This window comes from Ascaphus truei, chromosome 3, assembly GCF_040206685.1.
Source record: "Ascaphus truei isolate aAscTru1 chromosome 3, aAscTru1.hap1, whole genome shotgun sequence".
NCBI classification, from domain to species: domain Eukaryota; kingdom Metazoa; phylum Chordata; class Amphibia; order Anura; family Ascaphidae; genus Ascaphus; species Ascaphus truei.
Window position 1 is genome coordinate 389,124,342 of NC_134485.1, and position 17,233 is coordinate 389,141,574.

The 17,233-nt window shown below is 43.8% G+C and overlaps 1 long non-coding RNA gene across 1 annotated transcript in view; it reads left to right on the forward strand.

Moving 5' to 3' along the window:
* The first annotated feature begins 747 nt into the window (after nt 1–747).
* The window catches only part of LOC142491165 (uncharacterized), a 40,206-nt gene continuing 23,720 nt past the window's right edge, over nt 748–17,233 (forward strand). The window contains exons 1-2 of the long non-coding RNA XR_012800320.1: nt 748–857; nt 5,072–5,137. This is a non-coding gene — a long non-coding RNA (uncharacterized LOC142491165). The remainder of the gene's footprint in view (nt 858–5,071; nt 5,138–17,233) is intronic.

Genomic DNA, 17,233 nt, shown 5'->3' on the forward strand with positions numbered 1-17,233 from the left:
GTCAGGCTATCCTTTGGGGTTTGCCCCCCCCCCCTATCCCAATGCAGCCTCTTTGAGTGACAGGGGTGAAGGTGAACTGGGTCTGTGTACAGCCAAAAGGTGCAGACATTGTGCCCTCCCCCTCTGTATTGGAGAGGAGGCTGCCTAAATTATAGGCAGTTCTAGTTCCTCCGGGCTGGGAGTGAGACATGCTCTCTGCCCCTTACGGGTTGAGGTGAAAAGATCTAATAGACTGCAAGGCCTCAATTGAAAGAAGCCAGGTACCATCCAGAGGCTTGGACCTATCCTGAAAACCTATGCATTCGCTGTAATAACTGCAGTGGCTGCTACAATAAAGGGTGTTTTATATACCTCTGCCTAAGTTATAGTATATTGGGTAGAGGTATGAGAGAATACTGTCATGGTTGGAACTGTCTCCAGTACACCTGGAGGCGCAGACACCATGAGAAGAACCTGAAGGACCACCAAAAGCCTGTCCTGTTTCCCCATACCAAAGCGGACCCTCGGCATCCCCTGGACCCTTACAGGTATTTAGCACCATGACACCTGTAGCTTCAGCAAGATCTCCCAGAGGGGTTGGGGGGGGGGGAGGGGGGAAGCAGTGCTACACGTATTTTATATTCCGTAAATACAATTTCAATGTGCTTACTTGTTTTACAATGCAGTGTCAGCTGAGTGCTGTCACACCCCTATATCATAACACAATAATGTCCTTTTTTTTTTCTTTTTTTTTTTAACCAGGGACCTTGTGAGGAATGTTTTGGCTTGTCTGGATAGCAAAATGTCCTGAATATGAGTTTGCAGAGTTTAGCAATGGACTAGTCACTAGAGAGAAATGGAGTTGTACAGAAGATGAAGTGAGTAGAGAAGAGGTGAGGAGGGTGCCAGGGTGTATAAAGAGTTTACAAACTTATAATTGCAGAAACAAATTTGTTAGTCTCTTGTCCTCCCTGCCAGCCAGGAGGAATAGTCTAGTCCCTCCCACCATCAATTATCATAATTATACCAATAACAGACTTGATTGAACGTTGATAACCCTCTTCTTGCCTGATGATGTTGTTGTCCCCATCACTTTTTACTGTACAGAAACATCTTTCCAACAAAAGTCTAACACAATTATATATCATTATTTACCCCAGCTCTTTTTGCTGTTTTGGTCAATGTGTAAGGCTTGGATTATAGTCCGTGCGCTGTCGCTCACGACAAAAACAATTAGCAGAATCTCTATGAGGCCGCCTCTAGTGCGCATGGCGGAGCGCGATGGCGCGACCGCGTTTTGAAAAGACAAAATGTTTTTTGTCTTATTTATTTATACATTTTTTACCAGGAAGTAATACATTGAGAGTTACCTCTCGTTTTCAAGTATGTCCTGGGCACAGGGTTATGATGACAAATACATGGTTACGAATACACAGTTACATAAGTGAACAAGGTATACATTATATACAAGACATTGCATGCACAGTAAGATATAATATACAGTTAGGTCCGGAAATAATTGGACACTGACAACATTTTCATAATTTTGGCTCTGTAAGCCACCACAATGGATTTGAAATGAAACAACCGAGATGCAATAGAAGTGCAGACTTTCAGCTTTAATTCAAGCGGTTGAACAAAAATATCGTATAGAACGTTTAGGAATTGCAACCATTTTCATACACAGTCCCCTTATTTCAGTGGCTCAAATGTAATTGGACAAATTAACACAATCATAAATAAAATGTTTATTTTTAATACTTTGTTGAGAATCCTTTGTAGGCAATGACTGCTTGAATTCTGGAACGCATGGACATCACCAAACGCTGGGTTTCCTCCTTTGTGATGCTTTGCCAGGCCTTTACTGCAGCTGTCTTCAGTTGTTGTTTGTTCGTGGGTCTTTCTGCCTTATGTTTTGCCTTCAGCAAGTGAAATGCATGTTCGATCGGGTTGAGATCAGGTGATTGACTCGGCCATTGCAGAATATTCCACTTCTTTGCCTTAAAAAACTCCTGGGTTGCTTTTGCAGTATGTTTTGGGTCATTGTCCATCTGTAAAGTGAAGCGCCGTCCAATCAACTTCGCTGAATTTGGCTGAATCTGAGCAGATAATATATCCCTATACACTTCAGAATTCATCCGGCTGCTTCTGTCTTCTGTCACATGATCAATAAACACTAGTGACCCAGTGCCATTGTAAGCCATGCATGCCCATGCCATCACACTGCCTCCACCGTGTTCTACAGATGATGTGGTATGCTTCGGATCCTGAGCCGTTCCAAGCCTACTCCATACTTTTCTCTTCCCATCATTCTGGTACAGGTTGATCTTAGTTTCATCTATCCAAAGAATGCTGTTCCAGAACTGGGCTGGCTTTTTTAGATATTGTTTGGCAAAGTCTAACCTGGCCTTTCTATTCTTGAGGCTTATGAATGGTTTGCACCTTGTGGTGAACCCTCTGTATTTGCTCTCGTGAAGTCTTCTCTTTATGGTAGACTTGGATAATGATATGCCTACCTCCTGGAGAGTGTTCTTCTACGATCATCCACCACTGTTGTCTTCCGTGGACGTCCAGGCCTTTTTGTGTTGCTTAGCTCACCAGTGCGTTCTTTTTTTCTCAGAATGTACCAAACTGTTGATTTGGCCACTCCTAATGTTCCTGCTATCTCTCTTCTTTTTTTTTTTGCAGCTTAAGGATGCCCTGTTTCACTTGCAATGAGAGCTCCTTTGACCGCATGTTGTGGGTTCACAGCAACAGCTTCCAAATGCGAATGCCACAACTGGAATCAACTCCAGACCTTTTTCCTGCTTAATTGATGATGAAATAACAAAGGAATAGCCCACACCTGTCCATGAAACAGCTTTTGAGTCAATTGTCCAATTACTTTTGGTCCCTTGAAAAAGAGGGGGCTACATATTAAAGAGATGTAATTCCTAAACCCTTTCTCCAATTTGGATGTGAATACCCTCAAATTAAAGCTGATAGACTGCCCTTTAAGCCCATATTCATTATTTAACTGTAACTTTAATTTATTTTGGTACACAGCCAAAATAACAAACTTGTATTAGTGTCCAATTATTTCCGGATCTAACTGTATGTTATAGGCGTATGTAACAGTTACAGAGCAGATTAAAATGAGAGTGTCACGGGAGACTCCTGTGGCGGGTAGGATCTCGGTGGCCGGAACAGCATGAGCGTAGTAGGGGTCACAAGCAGGGGTCCGAGGCAGACAGCAGGTAGCGAAGTCAGGTACAAGCAGAGGTCTGAGGCAGGTGGCAGGTAGCGAAGTCAGGAAACAAGCAGAGGTCGGCAATGAGGAGACTGGAACAGGACAGGGGAGCAAGGACAGGTCTGGGGGCAGGGACTGAGAACAGGAACAAACAGGGACAAGCCAGATTACCAGCAAGGGCTTTTACTGTGAACAAACTTCTATAATACAGGTACAGGTACAGAAACAGATCAGGAATCAGAGGCGTGTGCATTAGGAGTCTGACTTCAAGCAAAGGCAATTGAACCAACCAGGAAGCAGAAGCTATAAAGGGCAGAGACAGGAGCAACAAGAAGACAGACAGGCAGACAGAGGAACCCAGAGGAAACAAGACAGCAGCACACCCAGTGGACAAAGAAGAACTATGGCTAGGCAGGAGGTCTAGGAGACCCTGACAGAGAGACAGCTTTAGTCTTTTCAAGCATGGCCGCATTACGTCCGCATCACGTGAGCGGTTCAGCCAATGATGGCGAACCAGCTTTTTGACACCTCCGCCATGCCTCCCCAATCGCCTGCAGCTCAGTTTTCACATCGCTCGGGCAACAGGCATGCACGAGGCTATGCTGTCCGTCACGCGCAAGTAAGTACTATAATCTTAGCCTAATCACAAAACTATCGACCAATGTAGGAAACCTGCCAGCCACCTCTGTCTTTTCCAGCCACCTAGTTTTATATAGACAGCTAATAATTGTTTGTGGGCCACCAGTCTAAGGCTAAGGCCCCAGTGCTCACTGCTGCACGCGGGCCTGGTTGCGCATGCACAGATTACAGCTGCGATCTGTAGTAGAGCGATGGTATGTGCAAGGGGAGCGGCCAGGACGGGGGGGGGCACGGCCATGGCGGGGCATATTTTCCCTTCCATTGGCTGCCCGCGAGCACGTGACTGCGTCGTGGCACGGGAAGACAAAATTCTTGTCTTCCCTGCCGGCGGATGCGCCATCGTGACAGGGGAGCACACACTGGAGGAGCTTCTGGGTCAGGAGCTACCGCCTGACTAGAGGTGAGTGTCTGGTATTCGGCGCACGCGCGCCGCTGTGACCACTGGGGACCCGACCTAAAGATTCAACTGATTTGAGGATTATGATGAGTAGGCTGGTTTCGTATTCAATTGTGCTGGTCTGTTAACAGGTTTGGTATAAACCTGAAGAAACACAATCCCAGGTTTCTATTGCACAGGTAACCTGAAGTCAGTTGGAAGGAATGCTCTGAAATCATTCAATGTAGACTCCACTGGAGTGACCCCATGTCTTGTCCAGTGTAAATGTTTTTCCACATTTTTGCTAATTGAATAGGTAATTAAAGGCCTATGGTTAACATAACTGCTTTCAAATCCTAGTGTCTTCTTCTGTAGATAAGTCACTCTATATATTTTTTTTTCTTGAGACCCAAAACTGGGCTGCAAGATTTGTGGGGCAGGGACGTTTGCCTGAAACATTCTACATACAATACTGAGTAGACTGTCACTGCTATATCAGAAACACATATTTGCATTGTTTAATTGGGTAGATTTTTGCACAAGGACGTAAAGCGATAATCGGTTTTCCCCAAAGTTCCATCCCTGGGAAAGATAAACGAATATTTTTCAGCTCTGTTCTTTCCCAGGGCTACTAATGTCCAGGACCCGTTGACTCATGTTGGAGTCCTGAGTGAAGAAGGAAACAGGAAAACCTGATTGGCAGATAAACATTCCAAGCTGTGATCTTCTACAAGCTGTGTCAATATCATAGTAAAGACACACACACCTTACAATTTATTTGCCCTGGGATAGAATTTCAGGAGAATTCACTCAATTGTCACTGATTACTTTACCACTGTGTCTTTCAGGACATCATGTTACTAAATGCAATTCCATGGATACTGAAAGCCTGTAATCTATTGTCTTCTCGAAAGGTAACTCTTTTGACTGATAAAGGTTGTATTTTTATGCAATAAGACGTTATATGTTATGTGTTTGTGCATTGCAAACAAATGTAAAAAAAAAATTACCTAACAATGTGCACCAAAAAAGAATCAAGTTGTTTAAAAGAAAAAATAGGGAAAATAATACTATTTACATTATTCTTTCCAGCTTGAATTTTCCAGTGAAAGAAGTAGATATAATTTAAACTCCTAGTTCTAATAATTTCAAAGGGCAGCCTCTGTCATCGGATCAAAATGAACCAATGGTAGTGACATGCGTATGGGTTATATATGGATGATTAAAATATATCTACTATATATTTTGGAAAGTTGTTTGTCTGTTTGCTTTGCATTTGAACACCTCTTAAGATATCGTAATCAAATTTTGCATGATAAGACCAAAGAGCAGATTTTTGTCTGTTTGGATACAATTCACAAATGACATCACTGATGACACCACATCACAAATGGCATCGGCAGTGACATACTGATGACATCACAAATGACATGATCCCATCACACAACCCTCAAACTACCACTTAAGCTTGGTCACTCTGAAAATCCAATTTGAAACATTAGCAAAAAATACAGGTGAATCCAAAGTTCTTCAAGAAAGCGAGATCATTGTTTGGGACGAGAGTACAATGTCCCACAAACATGCATTAGGATAGAGGCTCTCGATCGAACAATTCAGGACCTCAGAGGCAATGAAACTATTATGGGTGGAGTTGTTGTTGTTTTAGCAGGGGACGTCGCATTAAGAAACTAAAACATTTATTCATTTATAAATTTGAGTATTTTTAGGTTTCTTAGAATTTTCGAGTAACACTGGGTACTTTCAACTAGTAATTTAATAAAGATGATTTTAAATGATATATAATTACCTTAATTAATAATGATAATCAAGTTTAAGTTGTACCTCTAGTAGGCATCTGTTATATGCTTTTTAATGCCTGGAATGTTTGGCAGTTTTAGAGATCTCATTTTATTGTGGAGGCACCAAGATTTTTGATATGCTACCTCTCTGTTGAATAGGCAGGGTGTCTAAATATGTATTCCATTTATGGAGTGTATTTATGGAATACATATTTATTTCAAATATGTATTCCTGAATATATATGTCTGTATGTAACCCTCCCTGTCCGGCTTCTATGGAGATTACATCGGTGTGCATTATATCGCTACTCCGCATGTGTTACCTTGACTCAGGGGCTGGATTCAGGCGGCTGGGCGATGAGGTAGCAAGGCTGTAGAATAATGGGCGCCAGGAACTTTTGAAGTACAACGGTTATTTATTCGTGTGCCCATGGACAGGGACCGCTCATACACATATTAATAATGTTGCACTGTATTTTTATAACCGACATATGTAGCGCTGCTTCCACCCCCCTCTGGGAGATCTTGCTCTGGATACAGGTGTGTGGTGCTAAATACCTGTGAGGGTCCAGGAGAGATGAGCGTCTGTGATGGTATGGAGAAACAGGACAGGCTTTTGGTGATCCTCAGACTCCGTTTGGTGCCATCAGCGCCTCCAGTCGCAGTAGGCTTCAGGATCCTGAAGACAGTCCCCACCACAACAGATATCTCTAACACTCCTACCCAATAGACTGTTACTTAAGCAGGAGTATATAAAAAGGGATCTTTATTCAGGCAGCCACTGCAGAATGTAAAACAAAAAATGTGAGGCGCTTCTAATAGAGGTGCAATAAATAAATATATAGTGATTAATATTAATAAAACCAATTATTCAAAGTGCTCATAAATAAAAGAAAATATGAATGGTAAACTTCGCTGCTCAACCCTCTTTGGAGAAGATCCAGTTCCTCCTGTCTTGGATGGTAGGGAGAAGCTTGTGGGGAGCGCAGGTGTCACCATATGTGGGGAAAAAAATATATAATAGTGTAGTATGCTTTAAACAGATTCAGCAATCTATATAGGAATAACGATTGGGAACTCACAATCTCCCAATAAAGGTTCAGCAGTGGATAGAAGTGGATACAATGATGTCGACTCAGCAGTATGAAAGGAGGACTTGCTTGACATAAGGTCCCAGGTATCAGCAGAACAAACCCTCAATAGAAAAAATGACACCTTTAGTGCAACATTGCATGTTCACTGAAATATATTGATAAAAGCAATTCTTATTGCACTCACATAAGCACCATGTGCATAGACACGTAAATATCGATGCGCAGCTTCAGTGTTCACCATCCACCCCACTCCCGAGGTCGAGTTCGAACTCCTGACGAAGCTGCTAAGCCAGCAAAACGCGTAGAGTGAACACACAGCAGTTCAGAAGTGTACCCTGAATGCCCCAGAGCCCGTGTGGATCCATTCTGCGATCGATCGCTAAACCAGAAGTGACGCGACGGGCCGGACCGGAAGTGACGCGTTACCCCTGCGTGACGTCTGGATCACCATACCAACACAGGGTAGGGCCCAGCATACAATAGCCATGTTGGTAACCCTTTAGGAGGGGGGTTATGATTAAAGGGGTCATTCTATATCTGACAAAGCGGGCGCTTCAGATGCCAGAGCCTGCATCTCCTCTTACTACCACGAAATGATGCGTCGCATTGACGATGCGATGTCACATCGCATGCAGGGCCTCTTGCTCACCCTCACATCATGTGATGATGTCATGTGACGTTGTGTCATCAAGGCGACGCGTGGTAGTCCTGCGCTCTCCCTTGGCCGAACTCTGGTAAACACAGTTTAAAAGTTGTGGTGGTTAATTTAACCACCACAACATTTAAATTGTGATTCTGGAAGTTAGGTCAAGGGAGAGCGCAGGGCCTCTGTAAGTGCCGGGCCAGGTGTATCCACACTGATGTCACCGCCATCAAACCGGCCCTGCACAAAGGGTTAAGGAAGTCAATTACACTGTTGTTTACAAAATGTTGATTTTTCAAAATCTATAATCCACTGCACCATTATAGGAGCAGGATTTGTCTTAGAACTGTGCTCCCGTAAAATGAACATGCTGCAGTAAAAAGCAAGTTGAAGTTGATTGCACTATTCTAGAATGTAATGGGTAGATGCAGTACGTTTGATGCAGACTTCCTGGTACAGCTGGGACTGTCCCGGTATTTACCCGTTTGCCTCGGGTCCCAACATTCCTGGCCACTGTCTCGATTTTTCTCTGTGCTGGCCGCACATGCGTGATCGACGCTTGTGTGCCGCTTGTGTGCAAGCACGACCGACACTTGCCAAACGTGCATGCGAGATTGACGCTTGCTGGACCGGTAAGCTCCGATCGAGCATACGCATGTGACGTCGGCAAGTGCTGATCGTGCTTGCGCATAAGCTGCCAGCAAATACCGATCGCACATGTGCAGCAGGCAAAATACTTAGCGCGCATGTGCAGTCTGCAATCGCCATTCACATATGCACAGTCGGCACTCGCTGTTCGCACATGCGCAGTCGGCGCTCATTATTGCGCATGCCTTACATTTATCGTGGTTTTAGCCGGGACAAACATGGTCACCCTAAGTATGGTCCAAAGCGTGTTTCTCTGCAGGAAAAGGTGTTTTCTCTTATAATACCTGCGTTACCAAATTCAATGAACTATTATATGTTTTCACTTGAACGTTACTTCAGTCATGCAAGCAAAAACAATAATCAAGGGAAATTAAAATTGTATGTAAATGTGTTTCATTTGACCTAATTACTTATTCACATGTTACATTTTCTATTCAAAATTTTCATCTTGCGAAGTCAATCATTTTTGGGGCACATTCTAGGACAGCAATATGAAAACACTGACCATAATATGACCAAAATATGGATAGAGGTCCAATGGTCATCAAGGCATTTTCAATGTATTCATTAATGATTTTCTAATATCCACAAACACTAAGCTAACGGTAATGCAATTCCTTACTAACTGCTAAAGTACAGTATGTATAATGTTATTTATATAGCGTTAACCGTGAACGCAGCACTTTACAAAATTGCATTACAAGGTAAATAAATTACAAACAATGGGAATAAGGGCAACAGGTAAATGACAACATAAGGCAAAAAGAGGACCCTGCCCCAAATAACTTACAATCTAAGTGATTGTATAAGTATGTATAAGGTTAACCCTCCAAGGGAGATCTACACTTCAAAGGGGACTTACCACCTTGGCTTAAAAGGCTTCAATGACATAAGATTCATAAACATTCAAACTTAAAAAATAAATGTCATAAGTACATTTTTTTAACCTAAATGGTCAAAAAGTCCTGCTCTGTACCTCTTAATGGGTACTTTGTTTGCCTCAATAGCAGTGAAGGGGTTAAGAAAAAAAGGACTCAGAGCCCAATCTGAGTCTTCAAAATCTCCTTGATAGTAATCCTTAAGTGCCTTGAATGTTATGTGCCAAAATTGCCCTATAATGCAAATAAATATTCCCCCATCCAGCCACCATAAGACCTCAGACGATGAAATCCTAAAAATCATCACTACCTGAAAGACCATCAAAAAAATCTTTACCCTCAAAATGTCACAGCAGTGTCCTCTTCAGCTTTTCCCTTTTAACAACAAACAAACATACAAAAGATCTTTGCCCTAAAAATGGCATACACCAAGAGACCTGGAGTTCCTATTCAATCTTCATTCATGTCTGAACCTGAAGCACCCTTCACATTGACTGAAGATAATGGTGGGGTAAGGGTTTAACCCCTGACATTGAAATCATGATAGCATTCTTTCCCTCAGAGCTCCTAACTTGGTCCATATGAGAGCAGTATCTATTCTATATTCTGTGGGGTCTGAACTTGTAACGTTTCTTAGCATATATCAAATTATAACACAGATGATAAAACAGTTTTTTTAAATCACTGTATCACATGTCACCATTAAATTCACTGGGTTTTTTTTTGGTTTCTAAAACTCGTTTTGGTTTTGCTGGAACTCGGTTAGTTTTTGGTTTTGGATTTATAAAAGGTTATGGAAGAAAACTCAAAACAGGTAGGGTATTGTATTTGTTTTATTTTTAAGATTCAAACTATTCAATTCGCGAACCCAAAAGTGTGCCCAGTTTAATAAAAAGAAAAAACGTATCCCCCGATGAGCCATTCTCTCGTTTTAGCATTCTTTGATTTCCATGTTGAAGGGGAGCGCAATCATGAAAGAGAAAACATATATCTGACAGTGCAATATGCTTCCAATATTGTGATGTTAAATCTTCCCAATCCCCAAATGGATGGTACTCACATTTTTCAAATAATTTCAATACACGTAAAGGTTTCTTTTGAAAGGATATCCAAACGATAACCTCAGGACCGAGTGATCAGGGAACACACAAGAATGGAACCTTCATAGAGTAAATAAAGGACCGAACATAGTGCAGACTGATATGACCCTTTATAATGGTAAGTAAAAAGTTGAAATGCACTCACATGGTACTAGAATTATAAAAGCGGTTTGATCCAATGATCTACACCGACAGCTGGAACCTGGAGAACTCTCTCCCCCCTGCTGTTCAGCTCCGTCGGCGTCTCGCGTCTCCGTGCTTCCGGGTGGTGATCTCCCGGATGTTCAAGCGGCAGGCGATTTTCTCAGGCAGCAGACAGCGTGGTGTGCAACATCTACCGCCACATGGGCATATATTTATATTTTTCACTTTTATTCACTTATTCTATTTAAGAATATTTAATTGAATTAGATAGCGCCACCAGTGAAACATTGCTCATTTCCACAATCTCGTTTTAGCATGGCTTTTGCTCTGATTAAAAAAATTGTTCCGAAGTCGGAATCTGTCCATGCGAACGAATGTCAAAGTTTGCGAAGTTCGGCATTAAACCCGATAATCTCTCCATCTTTAAGCTCAACACTCCTTTAAAACTGCAGTCTGCACTGATTGAGTTAGAAATACAATTTTGTTTTTTTCTGGTCCCAACTTCTTGAACCCTGTCTACTGTATCATGGTGCTATTTAAAATTCCTGAGACAGCAAGCCTTAAAAACCGGAGTGGCAATGATGGATTAACACGGCACATAGGATTTTTGAAGAGAAAACAGAAGCCTAATCAACGACCGGAAAATAGATAACTCCGTTATCTGTAAGAAAAACAAACTATGCTTCAGGAACGAGGCTGCATTACAAAAAAAAAGTGCATTACTTCCTTTAATTTCCAGAAATAGTGAACTACGGCCCACATGTGCTTAGAGGAGCTACTGTACGGAATGCCAAAAGACACCTGCTGGCGCTGGGAGATAGAATGGGTCATATGATGTCTTCAGGTGCTGGAAAATGGTAGAGCCAAAGTAAATGGGTAAAAAAATGCTGTGTGCACACTTACAACAAGTACAGTATAGAAAAAAATCAAAAAGTATATACTTATCAGCAACAGGGGTGCAGGCGGCAGGACAGGGCACACCACAGGTCCAAACTTTGTAGAATATAGAAAATCCGCAGTCTCTGCACATAGTGAGCTTTGGGTGCAGGGTGCAGCGCCTCCACCTGTGAGGATCCCGCCACCGACGGGATAACCCCTCCCAGGAAATATTATAACCCGCCTGAATAATTACTCACACAATAAGGTAAATAAACAGCAAACTTTACCCTCATGGCATAAACATAATACAACGCACACAACATACATATGTAAACAATAGCAACTATAATACCCAAATGACAATCCCCTCTCCTCTTACATAGAGAATATCAGAACACCCTCTCCCTCCTTCGAGGCCAAGCCCAGATATATATGGGTGTAACGCATAACCCACAATGTCCAGGAATGTGTGAGAGGTAGCGCTACTCTCCTTGTGGTGTTGGTGCACCGGTGGGTACCTTTCCTCTGAAGCTCGGGCAACGTTGGCCTGACTCCCTTTATGGAGGCAGACGCAGTGTCCCACAATGCAGGGCCTCCAACAAAACCCCCCTCACTCCTTACCACCGGCAGCTGCAACACATGGTTTGTGAAGGGCACGTTGGTCTCTACCGCCTTCCTTCCCGCTCCATGTTGTCGCCAAACCCTCACTACTGGTAAGGTCCTTAGCTATGAGCCACCCAATGGTGCACAAACTACAATGAATAGGGCCTATCTTAGACCTAGGAGAAAACACTGTCCTAGTCCTGGGATACCTGACTGGCTCCCAGGAGAGCCTGTGTGCTTCACGTCCTCCCCAAGCACTGACTGTCTCCTGGGTTACAGTTCGGATATATCTCTGCCAATCTGCCTCCTCCAACATGGCCGCCGCAGTCCCTCCAGAGTAAGGCTGGGGAGTTTCATAAGCGCCCCAGGAGGCCAGGAGGTATACCCTGCTACACTTGATACATAGATGTAACCTTTCTGTGTTTTTGCTTGTGCAGATGACTACGAAAATTTGAATTACTATGAGCCAGCACTCATTATATACCTAATATCTGATATGTATATGCTACAAATATGTTGTTGCAAAAAAAATGGCACCTCTATTGTAAATTATACTATCAACCACCTGTAATGGGCCATAAAAATTAGCTAAATAAACTTATAAGTGTTACCATCATCAAATAAGCTATGAGTGAATGTACAAATATCCCATTCTAATAACTGTGTGTTTTCCTACATTTTCCTATCATGTGTTCTATAAACTTTGATTCAACTGGATATTCCAAGACTTATGGTTATGGCTTAAGACAGGACTGTAGGGGATGGAGTGTTGTAATCTGTTTTAAAACAACTTTGAACCTCAGGGCCCTCTCAGTGGGGCTAACTCAATCATTTGAGTGTATAACTGTTCGGAGTTCAATAGGTGTCCTCTTGGAGATGGGACGATATTCATGCAGGAAACTGCAGCCCTTGTTGCTGGCTTGGTCCTGGAGCACCCCAAATGGCTTATCTTGGTGGATGTCAATGTGGTCGAGACCTCTTCTGCGTAATGAGTACCTTGGGCCTCACACAAGTTGTTTCCTCTGCTACTCATAAACATGGGAATGCTTCAAAGATGGACCACTGTCCCTTTAAGAGGGCCTATATAAATGCAGTCAGACAACCCCAGTGCAAACCATCCACTTACGAAGTGGCGGAGAGCTACAAAACGTGTAAATTGGTTTGCACTTAGCTTCCACCAGGTAATCACACCCTGCCATTTGTGCCACTGAAGGGGTGGAAGGTTACGATCCATATGCGGGACTTTGAAATCATGTCAGTCTGTGATTCCCTGAGGCACAGGTGTATGCAGATCATCCAGTGACTTTCAGCACGATCAACCCTGTGATTGCAGGAACTAGAGGCAGATATCCTCTCTAGTACGGTGCAGTCGCTGCTGATGTCCAAGGGACTCAGCTGGGATTATTGGATATCTGTGGATTAGAACCTGGCTGGCTAAGACATGTGACTTGCACCTTCCTTCACCTGTCTTTATGACTGCAGCCATTTGATCAGGCTACTACGGCATACACATTAAGAACGGAGGAACCTCTGCTTGGACGTTTTCATTAGTAGCTAGCACCAGAGGTTGCAGCTACGGACGCTTGGCAAGCGGTCTCACTGGTACACCTGTCCCAGTTTTTTTTCTTCTCCTCTAGGATTCCAGAGGACTAGGAGTCACTGGTCATTCCCATTTGCTGACGTACCAGGACATCAAAAGACATATCAAAGAGTAGAGCGCCATCGGGTGCGAAACGCATAAGAGTGTTTTTTAAATCCTGCTTTATGTGCCAATACATTTTTGAACTGCTTACTTTCCAACTCTCTGTGAATTTTTCGGTTTTGCACTGCCATCTTTCTCACTTACCTGCATACCGGACATCGGCAGGAGCACGCCAACCGCAGTTTAACCTTGCAAGAGATCCCGTAAGTACCTCTTAAGTCTTTTTCATACGGTGATCTATCAGCACGTTGGAATTTAACAGAGACTGTTTCCTGATACATTACTGTGACGAGGAGGTTTTGATTATACCAGGTCCTACTCTCACGGACTCAGACTTGTGTTCCCATCAGCCACTGTATATATTTTTACCCACATATATTATATGGACTTTCAATTATCATGGACTAGAGGTTTATTTGCTGGGACTTATCTCATTCTTTACATGTGAACCGACACTTATTGTTACAATATTATGTGTTGTCAGGAATCCACTCCTGGCTTTGGCTGGAGCCCTTCTATCCGGAGCTTTGCAGGTTCCAGACAATCTATTCCCTGCTTCTGCAATCACCTGCCTCCTGCTGCCTCCTGTGCAGCTCTGGCCTGATTGGCCTCCTGTGCTATTTAGTGCCTGCCCCGCCCTCAGGAAGTTGCTGGACATATACTTTGCAATCCAAGTTGCAAGTAACTGTGCATGTCACAGACTCCGTGTGTGGCCTGCTGGGCTCCTTGTGCCTTGTATCCTGCTTCCAGTCCCCGGCATCCCAAGGCTTTCTTGCATAGCAGCCCCAGCGCTGCTTTCCTTGTTCCTGGCAGACTTCGCCTTCGCCGCACTGTAGCGGCTACGCTGGTGCCCCCAGCGTTTCCTGTGGCGTGTCTGCACCTCTGGTTCCTGCTTCCTCCAAGTGGAGTGTACTCCTGGCCTTTCCTGATGCACTGCAGCACCTTTGCTGAAGCATCTCCGCTGCAGTGGCTTCTCTCAAGGTTCTAGCCTCCTGTGCTGAAGTACCTTCACCCAAGATTTCCTGTTGATGACCTCGGCTTGTTTCCTCGACCACCGCTCCTGTGCCGCCTGCCTTGACCACTGCCTGGATAACGTTAACCCTACCTTCTCCAATCCTGACCTGGCTATGTCTGATTATGGAATCCGCACTCCGGACCTGACTCCGGGGCCTAAGGTCGGTATTTATGCATCCCCACCTCAGCCCCGCGGTCCGGTACCAGTTTGTGGCAAGCACGTACGTTACATGTTTATAGCAACACATGTATTTCTGCTTATAGCCATGCATGAGGTTTTTTGATGCACTGTTCTGTTTGGGATATTCCCAAACATTTTTTTCTGGAATCTTTTCATATATGTTTTTAATCCCTTTTCTTCAACACCAGTAAAAATGTTGAATTTCATTTGCGGATTCTTGTTTTTTCTCCACATAGACACACGCTTGACCTTGTTTTCCAGACCGGGCTAGAAGTCTCTGATAGACTCAGTTGTTTGGTCAGATTACCACTCCAAATGTTTCTCAGTAGAAGGCCTATCAAATAAAACCATTTTTCCATGGAGATGAATAAGTAACACTTGCTGAGGTGTCTGACTCCCCAGGGCCTCATGGCAAACCTGGATCTTTGATGTAATGAGTTCCTGTGAGGAGCCCTGTGCTCTTGTCCATTACTACAACAGAGGTGTGATCTTTTGAAGTTAGAGACAGAGGTTGTTCGACTTTAGTGCTCCTTGACCTCTCTGCAACATTTGATACCATGGAACATGGAATTTTAATGGAGCAACAACGAGAAACAGATCCCCAAGGAGAGCACTCATACACTCTAGATCAGGGGGGCGCAAACTTTTTTCCCTGCGCCCCCCTGCTGGCGGTCCCCTCTCTTCCGCGCCCCCCCCTAACCACCAATGACCCGCCCTCCGGCGTCATGACATCACGTTGCCATAGCAGCGTGACGTCACATGACCTCGCGGCGTCATTTTGACGCCGCGTTGCCATGGCGACGCAAGAAGGAAGCCGCCGGAGTCACGGGTAAGTATGGTTTACAGAGGCCCTGCAGCTCCCCTGGCACTTAATTTAAGTGCCTTCGGGAAGTGCGCGGGGCCTCTGTAAAGCCCGCGCCCCCCACCGGCAGTCTCGCGCCCCCCCTGGGGGTCGCGCCCCACAGTTTGCGCACCGCTGCTCTAGATCACAGGTACACAGGCGGATAAATGTATGTGTGGATGAGGAATGAATGAATTAAAACACTTTATTAGGAGTAATAACTCAAATGATATAATAGAACGCTGTAGAATCAAAGTATAATTATTCAATGTGAGCCAATAGAACAGCGAATTAAAAACCAGATCGGATGCAGCGATGAAGGTTGCCAATGTCTATCCTCACTGAGAAGAGGGTAGTAATAGTACAGTGACCAAGGCAGTAATAGCTATACGTAGATCCTAACTAATATCTGAGGTCAGTAGGGATAACCACTGGGTGTGTGTAAATAACAACACTAATAGTACAGGTGGAACCCTGCTACAATTAAGTGGCTGACCTGTAGTATATGGAGCGAATCAATATAGTGAGACACTAGGTGGACAAGATACCATGTCTCTGGGTGTGCACTTTATATGGTCTTAATTAGGGCACAGTGTTAATATAACTGATCCAAAATTCTTGTCTGACCAGTGGTGGAAATTACATGGGGGTACAATTACAATAGCACAATACAGTGTGTATATGCGCCAAATGTACTCCCTTTGGCATGTATAGATAGTTAGTCTACCTGCCAGTATGATTAGAATGCATACCTTGCACAGAGAACTGAAGTGCTTAGATTAGCCACAGGTAAGTAAATGCAAAAAGGTAGGATCAGAAGCTATTATAACAGTGCACAAGTATTGCCTGTTTACACATGATGTCCAATGTTACAGACAATAAGATGCATCCGATCGTTTGTAGCAGCCCTGGTGATTAGGCTTCATAGCGGAACAACTACTGGCAAGTGCAGAGTGTAAAACCAAAGGGTACTGCTACATTAAAACTTTCATATTAGTGCATAAACATAGCTCTAAGCAGAGAGCAGAGAGCTACTAGAAGCGGATGTGCTCCGATCACGAGCACTAATCCCGCCCCTCTGACGTGATGACGTCACATGCCGACGTACGTTTCGCTGGGCGTGCTTTGTCAAGGCTGAACAGGAGCGCCTGTACTGCCCACAGTATTTATCAGGTAAGCTTCAACCTGATAGGTTGAATAGCGTTCCGTGCAGACTGCTTAGAGCTATGTTTATGCACTGATATGCAAGTTTTAATGTAGCAGTACCCTTTGGTTCTACACACTGCACTTGCCAGTAGTTGTTCCGCTATGAAGCCTAATCACCAGGGCTGCTACAAACGATCGGATGCATCTTATTGTCTGTAACATTGGACATCATGTGTAAACAGGCAATACTTGTGCACTGTTATAATAGCTTCTGATCCTACCTTTTTGCATTTACTTACCTGTGGCTAATCTAAGCACTTCAGTTCTCTGTGCAAGGT